Source organism: Dreissena polymorpha, chromosome 15 (assembly GCF_020536995.1).
Source record: "Dreissena polymorpha isolate Duluth1 chromosome 15, UMN_Dpol_1.0, whole genome shotgun sequence".
NCBI lineage: Eukaryota > Metazoa > Mollusca > Bivalvia > Myida > Dreissenidae > Dreissena > Dreissena polymorpha.
The window spans coordinates 32,191,109-32,211,108 of record NC_068369.1 but is presented as its reverse complement, the minus strand read 5'-3'; positions in this window follow the sequence as shown (position 1 = coordinate 32,211,108).

The window sequence follows — 20,000 nt, the reverse complement described above, 5'->3', positions numbered from 1 at the left end:
AACAAATCGATTCCCTAGTAACTGATATAACTGATACATTTTTTGAGCGACAATTTGAAACTAAATCTTGTATTATTTAAATTTGATTATTTTAATTGCAGACTTTTTTTATTAACCCCAATTATTGTGTACGCAACGTTTCTTTTATTTAAATCGCTGAGTACGAAGCATCAAGCTATTTTTTAATTAATTGACAGTGATCTTTAATGTATGTCATAATATAAATTAAAATCAATCTTAATTAAAGCTTGAGCGGATGGTTTGTAATAAGTTTTGTAAATGTTGCTGTAGGATATGTATGCACAATAAATACTAACGCTCTGGCATATTGTGATGGTGATATGATTATATATTGCACAATGAATATGTGATGATGTTCTTGTGATAATATTGAGGCTATAATTAGTTTTTGAATTAAGCTAGCTAATTTCAAATAAGATACAAACACATCCCAATCCTAAAATTATCAGTAAGTTATAGTATTGTTTGCCTCTAGGCGCATAATTAATTGAAGGCCTAGTTTATCTGTTAATCCTCGCCCCATGTGGTGTCCCAGTGTGTACACTGATATTAATACACGATGTATTGGTCCACAATTAAATCTCTTATAAAAACATGTCTCTCAGGTGACTGTAAAATGGCTGTGTAGATACAACAAATACTACTACAACGGAGACTAAGATAACACATGTTACAATTAATTTGTCTTCCTTGCGTTCTTCTTATACGACAAACACTTCTAAAACAAAAAAGCAAAAAGCCGCTACTGCTACTGCTTCGGCTACTCTTACTGCTACTGCTACTGCTACTGCTGCCGCTGCCGCTGCCACTGCCAAGGCCGCTGCCACAGCCGCTGCCACTGCCGCTGCCACTGCCGCTGCCGCTGCCACTGCCACTGCCGCTGCCACTGCCGCTGCCAGTGCTGCTGCTGCTGCTACTGATAGTGCTTCTGCTACTGCCACTGCTACTGCCACTGCTACTGCCACTGCCACTGCCGCTGCCACTGCCGCTGCTGCTGTTGCTTCTGATAGTGCTACTGCTACTGCTGCTGCTGCTGCTTCTGCTGCTGTTGCTGCTGCTACTGTTACTGCTACTGATACGGCTACTGCTAGTGCTACTTCTACTGCTACTGCTAGTGCTACTGCTGCTGCTGCTGCTGCTGCTACTGCTACTGCTACTGCTACTGCTACTGATTCTGCTACTGCTACTGCTGCTACTGCTGCTGCTGCTGCTACTGCTACTATTGATAATAATTCTCCTTCTACTTCTCTTTCTAATATTGCTAGCGATGCTTCATAATTTATTTTTAAATGTATCATTTTGTTAAAACAGGAAAGAACTGTTTTATATATTTTCTTAAAGGGATCTTTTCACGCTTTGGTAAATTGACAAAATTGAAAAAAGTTGATTCAGATTCGTAAGTTTTCGTTTTAGTTATGATATTTGTGAGGAAACAGTTATACTGAACATTAACCATGCTCTAATATAGCCATTATATGCATCTTTTGACGATTTTAAAACCTAAAAATTATACAGCGTTGCAACGCGAAACGATTGAATAATTTGGAGAGTTCTGTTTTTGTCGTTAAATTTTGTGAAACTACGAAGATTGCTTATATAAGGTATAAAATACGTCGAGAATGTGTACTCGGCGGAATAGCTCAGTAGGCATAAGCGTTTATACTACAGGACTCTGCCAGGACTCCAGGGGTCACTGGTTCGAACCCTGCTCCGGGCAATGTACATTTCCTTTTTTTTTTTTTTTCTTGATTTTTTACTGGAGCTTTTATGATCCAATGTTTACATTTATCAATATAAAGCATTTAATGAATAAGTTAAAAAAAATGCCAAAATCTGTGAAAAGGCCCCTTTAAAGGTGTAAAGAATCTAAACTTTTCTGCGATTAAAGTTTTATTTAACTGGATTAGTATAGGCCACATAACAGACGCTATTGTACTAATTTGTACTAAACAACATTTTGTCATAATCAACAGTTTTAACATGCCGCAGTTTCCTTGGAAGTTGACCTTTGATTGGAGTTATGTATAAAACATTAACAAGGTATTTGTTGACAGTTTGTCCTCTCACGATTATATATTAGTTGAGCCAAACGTGTGATAAAGATCCCTTTTGGGGTGGCGATAAATACTATTTATATTGTTCAACAGTGGGAGACTGAGAAAACATATGTTACAATTAATTTGTCTACTTTGCCTGCTTCTTCTTTATATATTTTTCTTGCTAATCGTTTAAGTTTAGTTTTAGTTAAGTAGGTATATCAATTTACATTTTTTGATAGATATTTATTTGGATAGTAATGGTATGTTTTATTTGACTTGACATCATTGAACCGGTTTATTCATTGATAAGATCGGGATCTCCACAGGTGTTTAATCTCGATTGTTAGGTGGGGAGAAGGGTCCGAATGATAATGTTGTCGTCGGCTTACGAATCACATTTCACAAGTTTTAGACAAATATGCATACGTTATAAACCTAATTTAAGTATTACATAGATAATAACTTATCTTTATTTTGATGAACTACGTTTAAGGTATAAAACTATAATTATCTATGTGTTTGTGTGCCGCATACAGGCTCTAGGAGAAGTGCCCCCCCGGAGAACTGCCCCCCCCAAAGATTTTTCACTGGGCGGAGAACTGCCCCCTCACTGTTTTTTATAGGGCGGAGAACTGCCCCCCTGCTGATTAATAAGGGGCGGAGAACTGCCCCCCTGTCAGAATTGATGACCCGGAGAAGTGCCCCCTAATTAAAGAAGTTTCGCGGCGATATATAAAGAGAGTATTAAAATGACAATAACGCCAGTAACTTTCTTGCTATTATGTCTGGAAATTGAGTGAAATTTCAAAAATAATATAAAGTTGTACAAGTAATAAAAGTTATAAAACTGCAAAAAAAAATACCTGCCTCGGCATGGACGTCGCCATCTTGATAATCACGTGATTTTCGTCTATGTGAACAAAGAAAAACAAATCACTTTTTGCTAATAAAAAGTTTTCGCGGCTGAATTATTTGATATTTTCCCCTTAATTAAAACAAACAATTAGCATGCAATTTAATCCATCCTTATGCAAGCTGAAAACAATAATTTATTTGTTTGTTTTCGCCAATTACGGATTTGGACGGTTCAATATAATAAACCCGTATGCGGCTTTATTCAATATGCGGCTTTATTCAATATGCGGCTTTATTCAAAGCTAACAAGTTCTTAACAATTAAGGTCGGTCCGGTCTACCAATTAAAAGATCGCGGTGCTTATCGTTAACGGTAACAAGTTCTCTGCCTGCCTTATTAGCTGCTAATTAAAGCAACTGTTACCGATTTTGTTTGTTTGGCATGTCGACATGATCTGCTCAAAATGCAAACTGTTGCCGTAATGTGTGTATTTATGTATGTTATTTTGTATGTCACATGAATTTACTAAACAACATAAATAAATTGATTATGAATTCGACTTCACTTCACTTTTTTCTTCAAGTCAGCTAAATTATTGCCTTTGCTTTGCCTATTAATTTACTTTTTTATACGTAAATTTACGTTTTTTTTTCCATGGGTCAATACTATCTTTATAATGTAAATTAAAGAGATCTTTTCACGCTTTGGTAAATTGACAAAATTGAAAAAAGTTGTTTAAGATTCGTAAGTTTTCGTTTTAGTTATGATATTTGTGAGGAAACAGTTATACTGAACATTAACCATGCTCTAATATAGCCATTATATGCATCTTTTGACGATTTTAAAACCTAAAAAATATAAAGCGTTGCAACGCGAAACGATTGAATAATTTGGAGAGTTCTGTTTTTGTCGTTAAATTTTGTGAAACTACGAAGATTGCTTATATAAGGTATAAAATACGTCAAACATGTGTACTCGGCGGAATAGCTCAGTAGGCTAAAGCGTTTTTACTTCAGGACTCTGGCAGGACTCCAGGGGTCACTGGTTCGAAACCTGCTCCGGGCAATGTTCTTTTCCTTTTTTTATTTTTTTTCTTGATTTTTTACTGGAGCTTTTACGATCCAATGTTTACATTTATCAATATAAAGCATTTAATGAATAAGTTAAAAAAATGCCAAAATCTGTGAAAAGGCCCCTTTAATTCCGATGTAACTTTTTCTCAATAAGTACTGAGTTGCACGTCTATATTTAGTTGCGACACATGGCCAGTATTAACACGCACGCGTTTCCTGTGTGGACCTCGACTATGTTTCGCGCTCTTATTAAAACACGACTTTTACATGGCATTCATGTATAGTGAGTGGTGCAGATGCGTACCAAGGGGCCTTAAACAGTATTATCACATGCCTCTAGACAATTTGTGTTATTTAGTTCGATAAATGGTAATATACTTGTACTGAAATTAAATTGTTACCGGATAAAATGTGTACGGCGATAACGTAAAATTACCCTTAAGTATTGTTTTCACTACGTAACTAATAACTAATATGACACCGGGGGGGGGGGGCAGTTCTCCGCCCCGACAGATTTGATGGGGGGCAGATATCCGCCTACTAATTCTGACAGGGGGGCAGTTCTCCGCCCCTACCGATTTGATGGGGGGGCACCTCTCCGCCACCTTTAAAATAAGGGGCAGTTCTCCGGGGGGGGGGGCAGTTCTCCGGGGGGGGGGGCGCTCTTCTCCGGATACCCCGCATACATACCATCTTGCTTTTTTAAATTGGTCACAACGGTCCGAAGTCATAAACATTCATTATGCATGGTTGCTAAAGCACAGTGTATACTAACTAACCTATGTTTATTGTTGTTTGCTAGGGTTATTATTATTATGTTTTATTTTTTTTTATTTTTTTTTTGGGGGGGGGGGGTGGGAGGGCTTTTATAGAAGATTTCAACTAGTCCTTCAATTAACGAAAAAAAAATATTGGTATAGGAAATATAAAAGAGTAATAGACAGCTTCATTCATGCTGTTCTATTATGGTGTTTTAACGCATATAATTATGTATGGTTGATGAGCACATTGTATGCTACCGATGTTTATTGTTGTTTGATGATGATGTTAAGTTGGTGTTGCTGTTGTTGTTAATGATGATGATGAGGAGCAGGAGGAAGAAGAAGAAGAAGAAGAAGAAGAAGAGATGATGATGATGATGATGATGGTGGTGGTGGTAGTAGTGACGACGACGACGATGATGATGATTTTGATTATGATAATGAGATTTGAATTAAATTAATGCGCAAAGATTTTTCTTTTTAGCGGCCAAATGCAGATATCTGCGCTCGGCCGCTGTAAGGGTTATGTAATATTTGCAATCTACATAGGAGTCAATAGCAGATACCCAGCACCATATGCTTATGAGAAACAAAAGCAAAATATTGGCAATCGCTGAAATCTCGAATATGACTTACTCATTTTATTAAATGAAAACCGGTAACTATTTTAAAACGGTTATTATATTGCAACAACTTAGCGGTGTTTATCCAAAAGACCATTGTTATAATTACAGGGACGTCAATAGGCCAAACTATTCAGGAAATATGATTTGAGTCGTCAAGGATAGATTTTGAGATCAATGTTTCGTCCGATGAGATTTAAAGGGAGTTTGAGGCGTAGGGACAGATTCGTTCGAGTACGCGATCATTTGAGAACAAATTATGTTGAAGCTTTATCGGAATTCCGGAAATTTGCGATCGGTACCGATTTTTTCTGGTTCTTTTTTATTGATTCTGATAAGTTAGCGGCCGGCACGGACATGAATATTAACTGACGAAAACCTCTTCGCTACTTTCCGAAAATCTTCGACATGTTGCAAATATCCGTAATATTCCGCATTGTACTCACCAGAAATTGCAACTAGAAAGACTACAATAAATCAGTTAGCTACGGCTCGGGCGGGGATTTACCTTTTATCCCTGTAAGGGACCTAATGCCCCAGACTACCGGCTATTTTTTCCGGAATTCGAACTTGATACACTTGATATCCCTGAATTAAATATTTTTATCCGCACTTTTGATCTCTAGAGTGCTGACTGTTAGTATTGTATTTGACTGGAATGACTGTCGATTATGTGTTTTTAAGATTAAAACAAGCTTACGAAGAACTTTGTGTTTGCTTTTTGTACGCTTTCTTTTTAAAAATGTATTGTCCGCCACGGACGCAACAATTGACCAAATGTACCAGATTGTGGTCTCTTTAAAAGTGCTATGTTTTTACTGCCGTGATATCTTTAACAAACTACACATTATTGATCGTGGACGTTTTGTACTCTTATTGAATTTGTTTCCCCAAAATATGCTCTTCTATTAGTAGATGTTTAGGTGACGATGTTCTAATTATAGATCTTACACGGCCAAGAAACACTAGATAGGTCTTTGCAAAGAGAGCTGTTGGATATCGTGAATGCGTTCAATGTGGCCTGTTTATTTCAGAAAGCTATGTGCAATGTTTTATGGGGATTTCTATCAAATTGCCAATTGCAAAATTTGATTTAATTCATTCGGACCTACAAGCGGGAAACTTCTTCATTAAAGTTCAATGGGCTTTTAAGAAGTTCGTTGAAAGGCCAAATTTGACGTTAAACAGCAACGCCGAAAAAATTGCTACTCAGTCTTATTTATCACTTTTTTGTAAGATTTACCAGTAGACGTTCTTCAGTGAAATTAAGCAAACACACAGTGCCGACAATATGGAAGGGTATTTAGGTAAAAATTACATCCTTCTTTGTGACTGTGTCATGATTCTTGATGGTACGTTCAATTAATATGTAGACACCTTTTCATGCTTGATGACACTTACATCTTGCCTGATGTCCAATGTCTATTTACATTCTGCTTAATGGTATCATGCATGTGTACAGATGCAACATTCTTGTTCGTTAATTGCATGCTGCATATGTGTATGTGGTTGGTGCAGAGAGACTTGTGCAATAGGCGCAGTGCATAATGAAATCAAATATTAATGCGTTTAATAAATTAACGCGGATGGTAAGATGTGAGTTTCACCCAAGCACAAAGCAACATACTATCATGCATGATACAATGATGTCAATTGACAGTCATTCCGAAATGCTACGGAGGACTACGGAAATTTACGGCGTATAACGGAATTTATGTTATAGGAGAAGTTGCGCACCTTTGTAAGATATTTGCTACTGAACCGAAATTAACCGCGTGTTTGTAGACTTAACTTTTTTTTGGTTAATGACTAACCATATTTTTTGTACAGTAATTTACCTTCAATAACCAAAGAAAGTCTATGGATATATTTCAATATATGCTACTAATGCATGTATGCAGAGCTCCAGATAAGACGCTTAAAGTCGTAAAAAATTGAATTAAATTTAGTAAAAAAGTAGACTTAAATTCTGTGCGTACGGTTACACATTGGAAAAATAAAATAAGAATTCAAATGTGTGATCATGCGTAAAACTCAATATCAATGCATATAATGTAAACATTTTATCAATGAGTTCCCACTCGTCTAGGCCCTCATTACAATTATGAAATCAACAGCACTTTAACGTTATTATGAATAACAGACCATCTTACAACAGTCGAAAAGCCGAACGTTTTCCATTATCTGGTCCTTTATCGCAAAAAGTCTGCTGTAAACCGGCAATTGTCATTAGCTCTTCTTAGACTATAAACCTAAATGCGGATGTGCCAAAAATTATATTTACATGAAAAAAAAAGAATTAATAATAGACTTTAAGGCTGGATTATTATAGAGTGTAAACCAAGATTTTGCTGAAAAAGTTATCTGGAACTTTGCATGTATGTTGAGAGGAAATCGATTACATAATTTCAAATTTACTAGAGTACTTTTATATTGCACCACATAAAATGCTTTAAAAACTATAATATTGAAGTGCACATATAAACTTTATTATAGATGGGTAGGTATTTCGTGTCAATCTCTTTCACATATGAAAGAGCTGTTGGTCATGCTGCTTTAAGTACATATAGATGCATGACACAATTTAGATTAAGCAAAATAAAACACTAGGTATTTGCCAAGAGTCAAATATATACGAGCAGTAAGAGCGTAATCGTGCACAGCGATACTTACTCTTGTAGAATTGAAACTCTTATTGCTTTCTTTCGAAATAATTTCATGTGTCCGATCTAATATGCAATATGCCCGGTGTTTTTTTTTGCGGATTAATGTTCCGTTTTAGATCCATAATTAACGAATGCCTCAATATTTTCAAAAATTAACACCGGAATAATGTTCACCGACATTTTTTCATACAGATTGGATATAAATATTATAGAGCTTAACAAAAAATACATTAAGCCCTGTTCTCCCGGCACACGTGCTGGACACACAGGTGGTTAGCGTGTGCTATGATAATAATTAGTGAAAACATCTTTTGAATGATAAATAATCATATTAAAAACGAAAAAATCAAATTTTCTATAAAAAAAAATCACTACCGTTTTATATATAACAAGGTATCCAACTCGAAATCATCCGAAAACGGGGTGCATCGTTTTGAGCAGCCATTACTAAATTAATTTTGCAGCGATTTTCATGACCCGGTCTTATTCAACGCAGAAATGAATTTCCTTTTAGGAAATGTATATATATTGTTATATTTCTACACATGCTGGGTCAAATTTTAAGAAATAAAGCTATACATAATTCGCTTGACCCAGTTGTTATCGATCAGACCGTATTTATGAATGAAATCTCCAGTTGTAAGGACACAACTCCGCATTGGAGCAATGAAATCACCCTTGTGTTTAAAATGTCAGTTGGTTGAAATGTATGTAAACAAAGGTTTGAAAATGCGCTGGACAGTTAGTTTTGATGCATAATTCTACGGCAAGCACGGTAAGAATGTTTTTTTTTCATACGTTTATTGAATTATGGTATCGAGGTTCGTGAACTTTGCAGGGAAAATGCCCATTTCCCCGTGAAGATTTCAGTCATGAATACTGTCTGATCGATCACAGCTGGGTCACGCGAGTTGTGTATCGTGTTATTTTTTAAAAGTTGACCCAGTATTTGTAAAAATATTGCAAGACATATACATTTCCAGAAAGGAAATTTATTTCTGCGTTGAATAAGACCAAGATCGTGAAAATCGCTGCAAAATTGATGAAGTAATGGCTGTTTAAAACGATGCATCCCGTTTTCGGATGATTTCGAGTTGGATACCTTGTTGAATATATATTTAACTTATTTTTTTTAAGAAAAGTTGATTTTTCGTTATAATATGATTACTTATCATTCCAAAATATGTTTTCACTAACTAGTATTATAGCCACACGCTAACCACCTGTAGCTGGACACTTTTAAAAAACACTATACAAATTCAAGTACTTATGCATTTAATTGATTGTAAACAATGACGGTTGAAATCCGTGCGTGGGAATTTTTTCTGGTAACCAAGAGCGACGTCAACGTTCATGACAAACCTGTTTTATATGACATTTATTTATTGATTTTTTCCAACTTGATTGAAAATTATGTTTTATGATATTTTAATACATGTAGATGAAGTAGTTGTTTTCTCAACGAGGAGTACAATAGTTGTACAGTACTAGACACGAGTACTTGTAACTTTCAGGTTTCTCTGTATACCACAGACATTATATAGTCATAAAAATGATAAATATGTGTTTATAGAAATTGTAATTATAGCATGGTAAACAGACTAGAGAAATCTGAAAGTTTCACGCACAGGTCTGTGGCAATGGGGGTTTGGGCTACTTTATAAATATGAGGTCGATATGCAATGCACATCGGTAGATTACGTCTACTGTAATTATTTGGACTAGGGAAGGGCCACAATTCCAACACATCAGCCCCGTTATGTTCTGAATAAAATGCATGTATAATTTCTTGAGTGCCAATTGCATCTTACAAATATCAAAAACATTCACGGCAGTCAATTCATTGTGTAAACTTACTGGTCTTCATGGCAATAATGAACGTATTTAGTTTAATGGAGATTATATAACGAAGGGAACTAATTCAGCTTATTCAGTTTACTAGTCAAAATGATTCGGATGTTTTCGCTTTTTTTTCCGAAAAGTAATTTATTCAACATACGGAAAATAACGCGCGCCACCTGATGTCATAATTTAGTAACTTGCATTCTGCTTACTGCCTGTTGCTAACTGCCGTTGTTAATGACGCTTAGTGGCAAAACCGATTATGACTGGTTCATCAGGAATAATGAACACACAAACATTGGATAGTCACCAAGCATGTTGAAACAATCATCAAGTATAACCGATAGAGAACAAGCATGTTGGAACTGTCATGAAGCATGTTAGAATAAACAATCACGCACAATGTAAATATTATTCATGAATGATGTAATTTGCAGCAATCATCAAGTATAACGAATAGACAACAAGCATGTTGGAATTGTCATAAAGCAAATTAGAATAAGCATCGGTCATAATGTAAATATTCACCACGAATGATGTAACTTTACCTAAATATCCTTCCATAGACATGTGTTGTTACTAAAATAGACATAGAGATTTGAGCATTGGGAGTGACCTAATCATACTGTGCTTTAGCAGTATTACGGAATACCGTTAGTGCCATCGTGGTTACACATTACAATCCAGAGGGCGAGAACGCGAGAACGCGATAGTACGATGGCGACAATGTGACAATACGATGATGACAGGGTGACAATACGATGGCGACAATGCGATAGTACGATGGCGACAATGCGAGAACGCGATAATACGATGACGACAATCAGACAGTGCGATGACGACAGTGCGACAATACGATGGCGACAGTGAGATAGTACGATGGCGACAATACTACAGTTCTATAGTGCGATAATACGATGACGACAGTGCGAAAATACGATGACGACAGTGCGACAATACGATGGCGATAGCCGACAGTGCGATAGTACGATGGTGCCAATGCGATAACGCGATAGTATGATGGCGGCAATTCGAAAATGAGATGGCGACAGTGCGACAATACGATGGCGACAATGCGATAGAACGATGGCGACATTGCGATGATACCACGGCGACAGTACGATATGACTATCGCATTGTCGCCCCCGTACTATCGCACTGCCGCCATTGTATTGTCGCACTGTCGCATTGTCGTCATCGTACTAGCGCGTTTTCGCAATCGTACGAACGCATTGTCGCCATCGTATTGTCGCACTGTCGTCATCGTACTTTCGCGTTCTCGCATTCTCGCCCTCGGATTTTAATGAGTAACCACGGTGGCCCTAACGGTATTTTGTACAGTAAAGTGCGTAAAATCTGGTTTGGAATAACAATTTTATGCCGAAAACCCGACTTTGTTTTATAAGTAGTAGTCTAAATATACAATGAGTTTTCCGAGCATTAAATAAACATATTAAAATAAAATTCATGTTCGATCAGTTGAAGTTCTGTTAATAGTAGAAGCAAAAACACAATAAAACGCTGATTGGGCTTACTAATTTGAGGCAAGAAAAAACACATCGCGCTAATTATATATAACATATAACGCGCATCCGCAAAGTTCGAGCGCCCGTCTCGGTGCCGTCGTTTCCGGTAAAAGTTCGCACAGGAGCTACCGAGTTAGGATATGAGACCACGAATCATGGCTTGACTTTATATATCAGTCAGCGTAGTACCTGACCAGACTGCGCGGTTGGACAAGCTAGGATGGGACCAACTTCGCCGGCATATGACATAAGACCCATTTTCGCATGACGCGGGGTCAATCTGACCTTTATATGTGTATATAGCTTTGAATGGAATTTGCACATAGTTTTTGGCATGGACTTATTGTTATGTTAATGTGTTGCACGCTTTCAAAAGCAGAGGGCATATATAAGATCAATTATACTACGGAGTTCATTTTCTGTTGCAAAATGAAATGCAATAAAGATTGTTACTCAGCGGTGTGTACAGTATGACAGCGTTGTCTGTCTGCGATGCATTTATACTGGTTCTAAGCTGGCATACTCACCAATTGGACTCAACCATCTGCTCGAACAAGAAATGATAAGTTCTACTAGCATAAACCTTTAATTGTAACTCATTTTAAAAATATTCATGTTATTTATATTATTCAATTTATTATTCAAAATTATAATTATTATTTCCTTTATTGTTGTTTTTTCGCATTAAGAAACTTATTCGGCTTACGAAACTGAAAAATCCCATTGGAAAAAAAATCCCATGGGAGAAAAATCCCATGGGATTTAAAAAATCCCATGGGATTTAAAAATCCCATGGGATTTTTTGTTTTTTTTTAAACACGACTAAACGCATTAAAATATCGTAGTTGTTCATCATTTCATAAAATATGATGTTTCTGAAAGTTTCATGAATAAATCTCTCAAAATAAGAAAAAAATCCCATGGGATTTTTTTCTCCATTTAAAATGGGATTTTTTTATTACTAAATATTTTTTATATATAATTGGCATAAAACCAATATACAGTCCTTAAATAACGTTAAAATACTTGCAAACGCAAATAAACACGTTTTTTAAAATGTTCAAAATCCCATGGGATTTTTCTCCCATTTGCAAATTATGGGAGAAAAAAAATCCCATGGGAGAAAAAATCCCATGGGAAAAATCGAAAATCCCATGGGAAAATGCAAAAATCCCATGGGAACCCCAACTTTGCTTATAAATTTCATAGTGAAGAAAACGCGTTTTTGAGTGAAAATAACCAATTATTAATCAACGATAAGACTTTTATCGCATACTATGTCTCAAAGTAGCAAATCTTTAAGAAAAAGGCTACTTAAGTTTGCGAAATTTCGGTTTCGCAAGTTTTTCCGGTGGCCGTTTATTATATATTTAACGTATTGGTCTTGCATTTCTTTTAACTGCCAATACCTATTTAGCTATAGTTTTAACTTATCTTTTCGTTTAAAATACATACTAGCCCGCGGAAAAAAGAAACCTTAAACTTAACACCGTTGCAACGACCGTGCATGACAATAGAACATTGTTTGAAAATGTATTACAATATCGTTCTAACTATGAAAAAATAGAACCACGTTTTAAACGGGAACAGCGCACGTACGTGCCATTATTAGCACACCGTAAATTGTTTCGAAAGTATGCATTCATCTTTAATACGGTATCGGGCAATACTCTTTATTCCATAGTTGTTAATTAAATATATGTTAAATTTACTCGTACAGAATCTTAAGTATATTCAAAAGTATACCAATCCATTTCTTCATTACCAAAGGTGTAACACCTGCAATAATTTTATCAGGGTCATAGCATCGAATGATGAGTGACGTGACATTTATGCGCTGTCTGTTTTAATATGTACATAATACAGTAATAACGCATACTTGCAAGTTGCTTATTGACAAATATTATGTTTATAGCTCCTCCAGTCACAAAATTGTCGTTATTTTGTTCCTTATAATACAATTTGATATTGTATTTAGGTTGCTTGCTGCATATTTGCATTCCAAAATATCTATAAAAAGACGTATTTGGAAACGTTTAGGAAATTATTGTTCTTATCCGTTTTTAGTATCGTACTAATAAATTAAAGAGTAATATGCTTATTTTATTCATCGCAGCTTTACAATAAACAGTCACCGGAAATACCCGGTAAAACGAATTTCGCAAACTAAAATACACTTATCAAGGGTTAATGTTACTAGACAGAGATCGTTTGTGTTGTCTTGAAGAAACAAAACACCGTTGAAATGTATTTGCAAAGTTGGCATTCTCAGAAGATGTTTTGATTTTTCAATGGGATTTTTCTTTTTTTCCGCGTTATTTTTTTTTCACATGGGATTTGTTTCCCACGTGGGGAAAATAACCATTGTAATTGCAATTTTTATTTACAAAAGAAACGTTGAAAGTGAAAAAACGGAAGCATCCTGTTACTTAAACAAATAAATGTGTTTTTGTATGCACCGAACGATTATAAAGAGCTCAAATGACGTTAAAATAATTAAATACGCGAATAAAATGCACTTTTAATAATTAAACAAATATGATGCATGGTTTTACTTCCTTAATAAAAAGGGGACCACTACAATAGACAAACCCGAAATCTTATGGGAAAATGAAAATGTCCCATGGGAAGGCTATTTTGAACAAAACAAATAACGACACAAATAATATGGAAAAAAACAGCAACCAATAATGACAAAAAGTATTGTATCGCATACGTTATCTTATATGTTTATATTTCAATGGAAAAGGAACTTCAAATTGCAATATCAAGGTTTTGCAAAGTGTGTGCGTGTTTTTCCAACCGAAAACAAACACATTGATGTTTATGAAGAGGACCTGTATGAGCAACTTGTGTGTTAGTTGATATCTTAAAAAAAAGGAAACTAGTGTCTATGACAATCTGGTTCTACACGGATGTGTGCATTCTCATTTGAACTGTAAGGTCAAGGTCAATATGCTTCATTTCATAATGTTTATTATAGTAAATGTGTCATCCATGGAAAAAGAAACTTTCTAAGTGTTAAACACCGTGCAAGTAATTCGAAATGTATCGTAAGCAAAACGTCGAACATGTAAATATTTTATTTTGGATTATTCTAAATGTATTTCGGCAATATATCTCCATATACGATACAGTTTGAATAATATTGCCTTACCTATGCTATTTTTTAAGAGTTTAATTTATACATGGGAACCAAACCGTATAGCGGAAATTATATTGTGATGTATTTTTGCAATAAACACTATCTAATGGACTACATACTGTCGCACGGTAAAGAGTATAAATGCATGTTTAAAAAAACAAGTGCGTCTGTGCAATTTTGAGTATTTACCGTTTTACCTCTAATTATCATTACCTCTGATTATTCAGCAACAAGCTATGCTTGAACAAAATTATCATTAAAAAAGCAATATATTTAGAATTTTAAAACTATTGCTCAAGTTTACTTTAAAAGATTATGCCGATGATTGTATTTATATCAAGAACACATAATACTTCTTAAACCTTAAAGTTGGCTGTGCCCCCAACTAGTTAATATTTCGTTTTGACTGAATGTTTTTTCATCGTTAATTTGATAAACAGAACATAAAGCAACATTAACAGAAAAAAACATGAATGAACCATAGAGTTTTCTTGATTGCAACTTGTATATATTGTAATTAAATCTGATAAAAAACCATTGATTTGGACTGACGTCTTTTTTTGACAAACGAAAATCCATTATTTAATGTTGTACACCACTTATAATATATTAATTGATAGCGTTGTCTTTAAAATGTATTGCAATGATATTGAAAACCTTCTCAAAGTCAATGGTCATCAAAGATCCCGGTATATTATTCTATTTGGTATATTTCATAATTTCATTTAATTGTCCGGTATCTCACCAATTTATCTTCTTTTAAGAAATCCTTTTTATCTTTAAAAATTATGATATAAAGGAAAGTGTTTAATCTGTCAGCAATTATCCCAGATGCGACCTTGTAAATGACAGTGAAACGGGTTAATAGCCACGTAAGTATACCTTGTTATCGAGTATCTGACATGGTTCCAGAATTAAAACATGATTGAGGCTCCTAACTTACACAGTCCAACATCTTTACAAAAACGTTTAAAATTAAACCATTTAACTAGGGTTTTTGCCACGCTTCATTTTGTTTAGGTAATCGATACGTAGTGTTACTACTGTTAATGCATTTAAGGTTATCGTGTACTTTGTAAGAATCATTAAACAACATACGATATTATTTATTTATTTTGTAAAATGGGGCAACTCTTAAAAATAATATTGATTGTCGATTAGCCGCCGACAATCATCATTGTCAATACAACGGCTGTTTTACTAGAAGAGTATTGAGTTTTCGAATTACAAAAGCAGTTTCAGGGTTTTCCGCCTTCAACTATCAAGTTTGCCTTAATCCGAATACAAACCTCTTTCGTTTTCCTGTTTCAAAGTTTTAGGCGTTCTTAATTCAATAGATTGATATTTTCCATTGTTTCATTAGTTGTAATGTGTATGTATTCTGATGCGTTTTATCTATTAGTTGTATGTGGGGCTATTATAAGCATTAATTGAATTGTTGAATATCTTGTTTAAAGAGTTGCCATATTCTTAGCTTACATTATCTTCATCATTTCAATTTAGGTTGTGTTAATCGGTTTGAATAATTATGTTTAACAAAAACTATAGCAGACTGGTTGATATCTACCTGCTTCCTGCAAACTAAACCGCATTGAAACAGCAGTATTCGATGAAAGCCATGTTTGGTTAAATATATGTCAAAACCTATGGATCTCGATTAGCTTTTCTAGTCAAACAATCGAACTAATTGCTTTATTATATGAAGGAAATATGTTTGAACAAATATGATAAATAAGTCCATTCCAATGTTAACAAAAAGATATAACGTGTACTTTCATTTGAAGCAGAATTTTGCAAACCCTATAGAAAAGTGTATTCCTATGTAGCATGCACAATGAGGTCAATATACGAGCATTGATAAAATCACATGTCCGCATCTGATTCAAATCACTGTATATACATGTGTGTCCTTCCATTATACATACGCAACACATCAAGCATATAACTTCGTTCATCAGACATATATCAAATGGTAGAGTAGCTAAGTAAGCATACCTTCTTCCGATTGCATAGTCAGTAACGATCAAACGTGGAAATGAATTTAAGTCAATACAATAGATCTCGTGTCAATATGTATATAACAAAGTATTTTATATAATAAAGTCATATAAAATATTCATCACTTTGTAAATATGTTTTCTTTCGAATGCGGTCAGTCAAAAAGACGGTTTATCTTTATAAGGACCGTAGGTAGTAACCAAAAGAGTCACTTCCAAGTTTTGCTGCGTTTTTTCTAAACAAAACGCATTTTCCTCTTGAATTTGATTGTCCATAATTAAAATTTATTTTCGTTTCATTTTGAGTATATTTGATTGTCAGAAGTAAAACGCAAAATGATTCAAATAAATAAGTTAATGCTTTTATTATAATTTAGACCCATACGTTGTATGAGATACATTTAAGACTATCCATGTAAACTCATATATGATGAAACATGTGCATTACCAAATACATGTGTGTATATAAGTAAAACAGGTATCTTTGTCAACAGTATACATCATTTGTTTCCTTAACATTCTGCATGTTATGGAGAGAGCAATTCAGCAAATTAAATACAAATATAGATAGTTACACGAATATAATGTACAAAATAATTCCAAGGTATGAGGACTTATTATAGTTACAATCAAACAATGGAGTTTTTTAAATAAAAAAACATGACTTTTCAGATATGTTTGTTAAATTACTATTTGAGTAGTCGTTTGTCACCGTATCACATCCACTGGTGAGCATACACTTTAATAATGTAGACTAGACAACGTACTTAATAATTAGAAATTCAAGTATAACTATACTAAATGTTTTCATATTATATCACGTCCGTTTCCGAGTGTAAAATCCCAAATACCCATTCGGGCTTACGTTTCATATGCATGCAGTGACGTTTGAACTTAATACATCACGATATTGCTTTAATTAAAAATGTTCCTAGTGCCTTGGTTTTAACCAATAACAAGGATTTGTAGAAAAAAGAATATCAGGTAATAGTAAGAATATGCTAATTAAAATGAGAGCGAACTGATGTTGATAAACGAATAATGTTCATATACTCTCTGCGATTAATGCTGTTGATTTGTTCCAATGACAGTATGAATAGAATGACAATCTATGCATTCGGCCTCGGATTATATCGCTCTCCTTAATTTGCAACATTAATAATAACAAGCCTTTGACATGTATATAATATCAATGAAATATATTGATACATGCGATTGACGTTGACTGTGACATTTTCATTGCATTCGATCCTTGTTAACGTATGCATAGTCCGACGCGTCGGATTGGCCGACTTTGAACTTCATACCATAAGCAGCATCGTACTCGTCGCCGTTAACAACTTTGATATCGGTATCCCTTGCTAATCCATTACTAGCAAGGTAGGAGATATGATTATAATCACTAATATCATCCTTCCCATGGAATACTACTGCTGAAGTTGTATCGTAGTCGTTGACTGAAACCTGGGCCCCATTATGTCCGTGTATCCCTACTTGATCAGAATCCCCTGGTCGGGCTACCTTAAGTTTGTTGTAAACATTGTCCAGTTTTCTGGCATCGGACCTTGATCTCAAAGCATTGACAGTATAGTCATAATCATGGTTATCCTCGTTCACGTCTGTATATGGTTCCTGTATCGTATTATAATCGTCCTCCATGTCTGCTTCATTGGTTTCATTGTAATGCTCAACATGGTCGTTAATAGATTGCTCACATTTCTCTAGGATAAATAATTATGATTAGGCATATTTTCGTCGAGGCATTTTCCGTAGTCTTATTATCTTCAAATACAGGTTTGTCTGCAGAAGGTTTGTTGTCTTGTGTTTTTCCACCGCAAGGTATCATTCCTCTGAAACACAATCAACCGTGTATATACATGATGCATGGTACATAATTGCGAACCCAACAAATATAACACATCCAAATTCTTGTAGCATCAGCAAAGCATTCTTATAATCACAAACATGACTTTTATTAAGTCATGTGACTATTTCGATAGATTTAGGAACACGACACAAACGCATGACCAAAAGAAATAAAAATGGGTACCCAATTTTGAACGGTAAATGCAAAGCATAGTATTGTGAGTATATAACTTCATACATACTACACGGGCGGAGAGAAACATTCATACAACATGCTGACCTTTTTTATGGCACTCAAACAATTGCGAAAGTATGAAGAACAAAAGAACTGCGGTAGATAAGACCTACACGTATGTAACACACGCACTTATATTAATACAATTAGGGTCGCCGCATTGGTACATTGAATACAAAGCAACATAGGGAAAGGAATAAACTGATTCTCTGGTTTTATGAAATTGAACTAAACAATTCATGTATTTGAATAAAACTTAAGAGATATAGGCCATAGCATCATATAAGTGTTATTGTGATCATCGTCGCACAATAAAGAAGAAGGCGCAATATGGCTGTAATACGCTACGTTATTAAGATTGAGTGTGTATGTTTATATTTGTTAATGTTTAATTGTAACACATAATTCAAACATTGTACTGCCAATAACAATTACAAAGGGTTAATGATTAACAAACTAGACTCATATTTTGAAAAGTATATACACCATAACTATCAAAACAGATGACCTTCATACATTAGTAAACGAACAACTATATTGGTTGTGACGTAATACGATCACTTCGTCGCTTTTTAAAAAAATATGCATTTTAAAGATAAATGTATTCCTTCAAAACATCTGTTTTCTGTTTATCATGCCTCTTCGACCCTGATTTTAAAGAAATAATGAAGAAATCGCTAAAAATCTGCAGTTATAGCGGGAAGAATATGACTTGTGTCGTTTGACGTGTTAATATTGACTTTATGGGCATGCGCGCTTAATATTTGTTTTGTTGAATCTGATTTGATTTTACTAAAAATGATTACTTTATAGTCGATTCCAAGTTATATGATCATCCTCCACACATGACAGATACTTCCTGTTGACCATGATATAACATTTATTTGGCAATGTTTGTTTAGGCATATATCAATGTGATATGATAAATACCAATCGCACCATCCGACTGTCCGTCTATGAACAGATGCACGTCTGAAATTCCTGTCTCGATCATAACTTTGTATAATTGTGTCAATGCATATACATTTAACTTCCGTCTTATTTAAACAAGTAAGTAAAAATAACTTTATGTGATAACTTTGTTAATTAAGAGCTCATTTACAATGTCAAAAAGATTTAATAAACCTGAACTAATACCTTTCATTACTTTATTTACAAACTTGATTTCTTATTTAAAATAGAGCTCTGTAATGTTATGCCGATTATATAATATTGCTTCTGTGTTTGTGATACCATATAAATGACATATACCCATATTCATATTAATAGTTATTAGAAAATGACAAATGGGTATGTGATGTTCTGCATATCATTAACGCATTATAATTGTATAACACAGAATGTATATTCA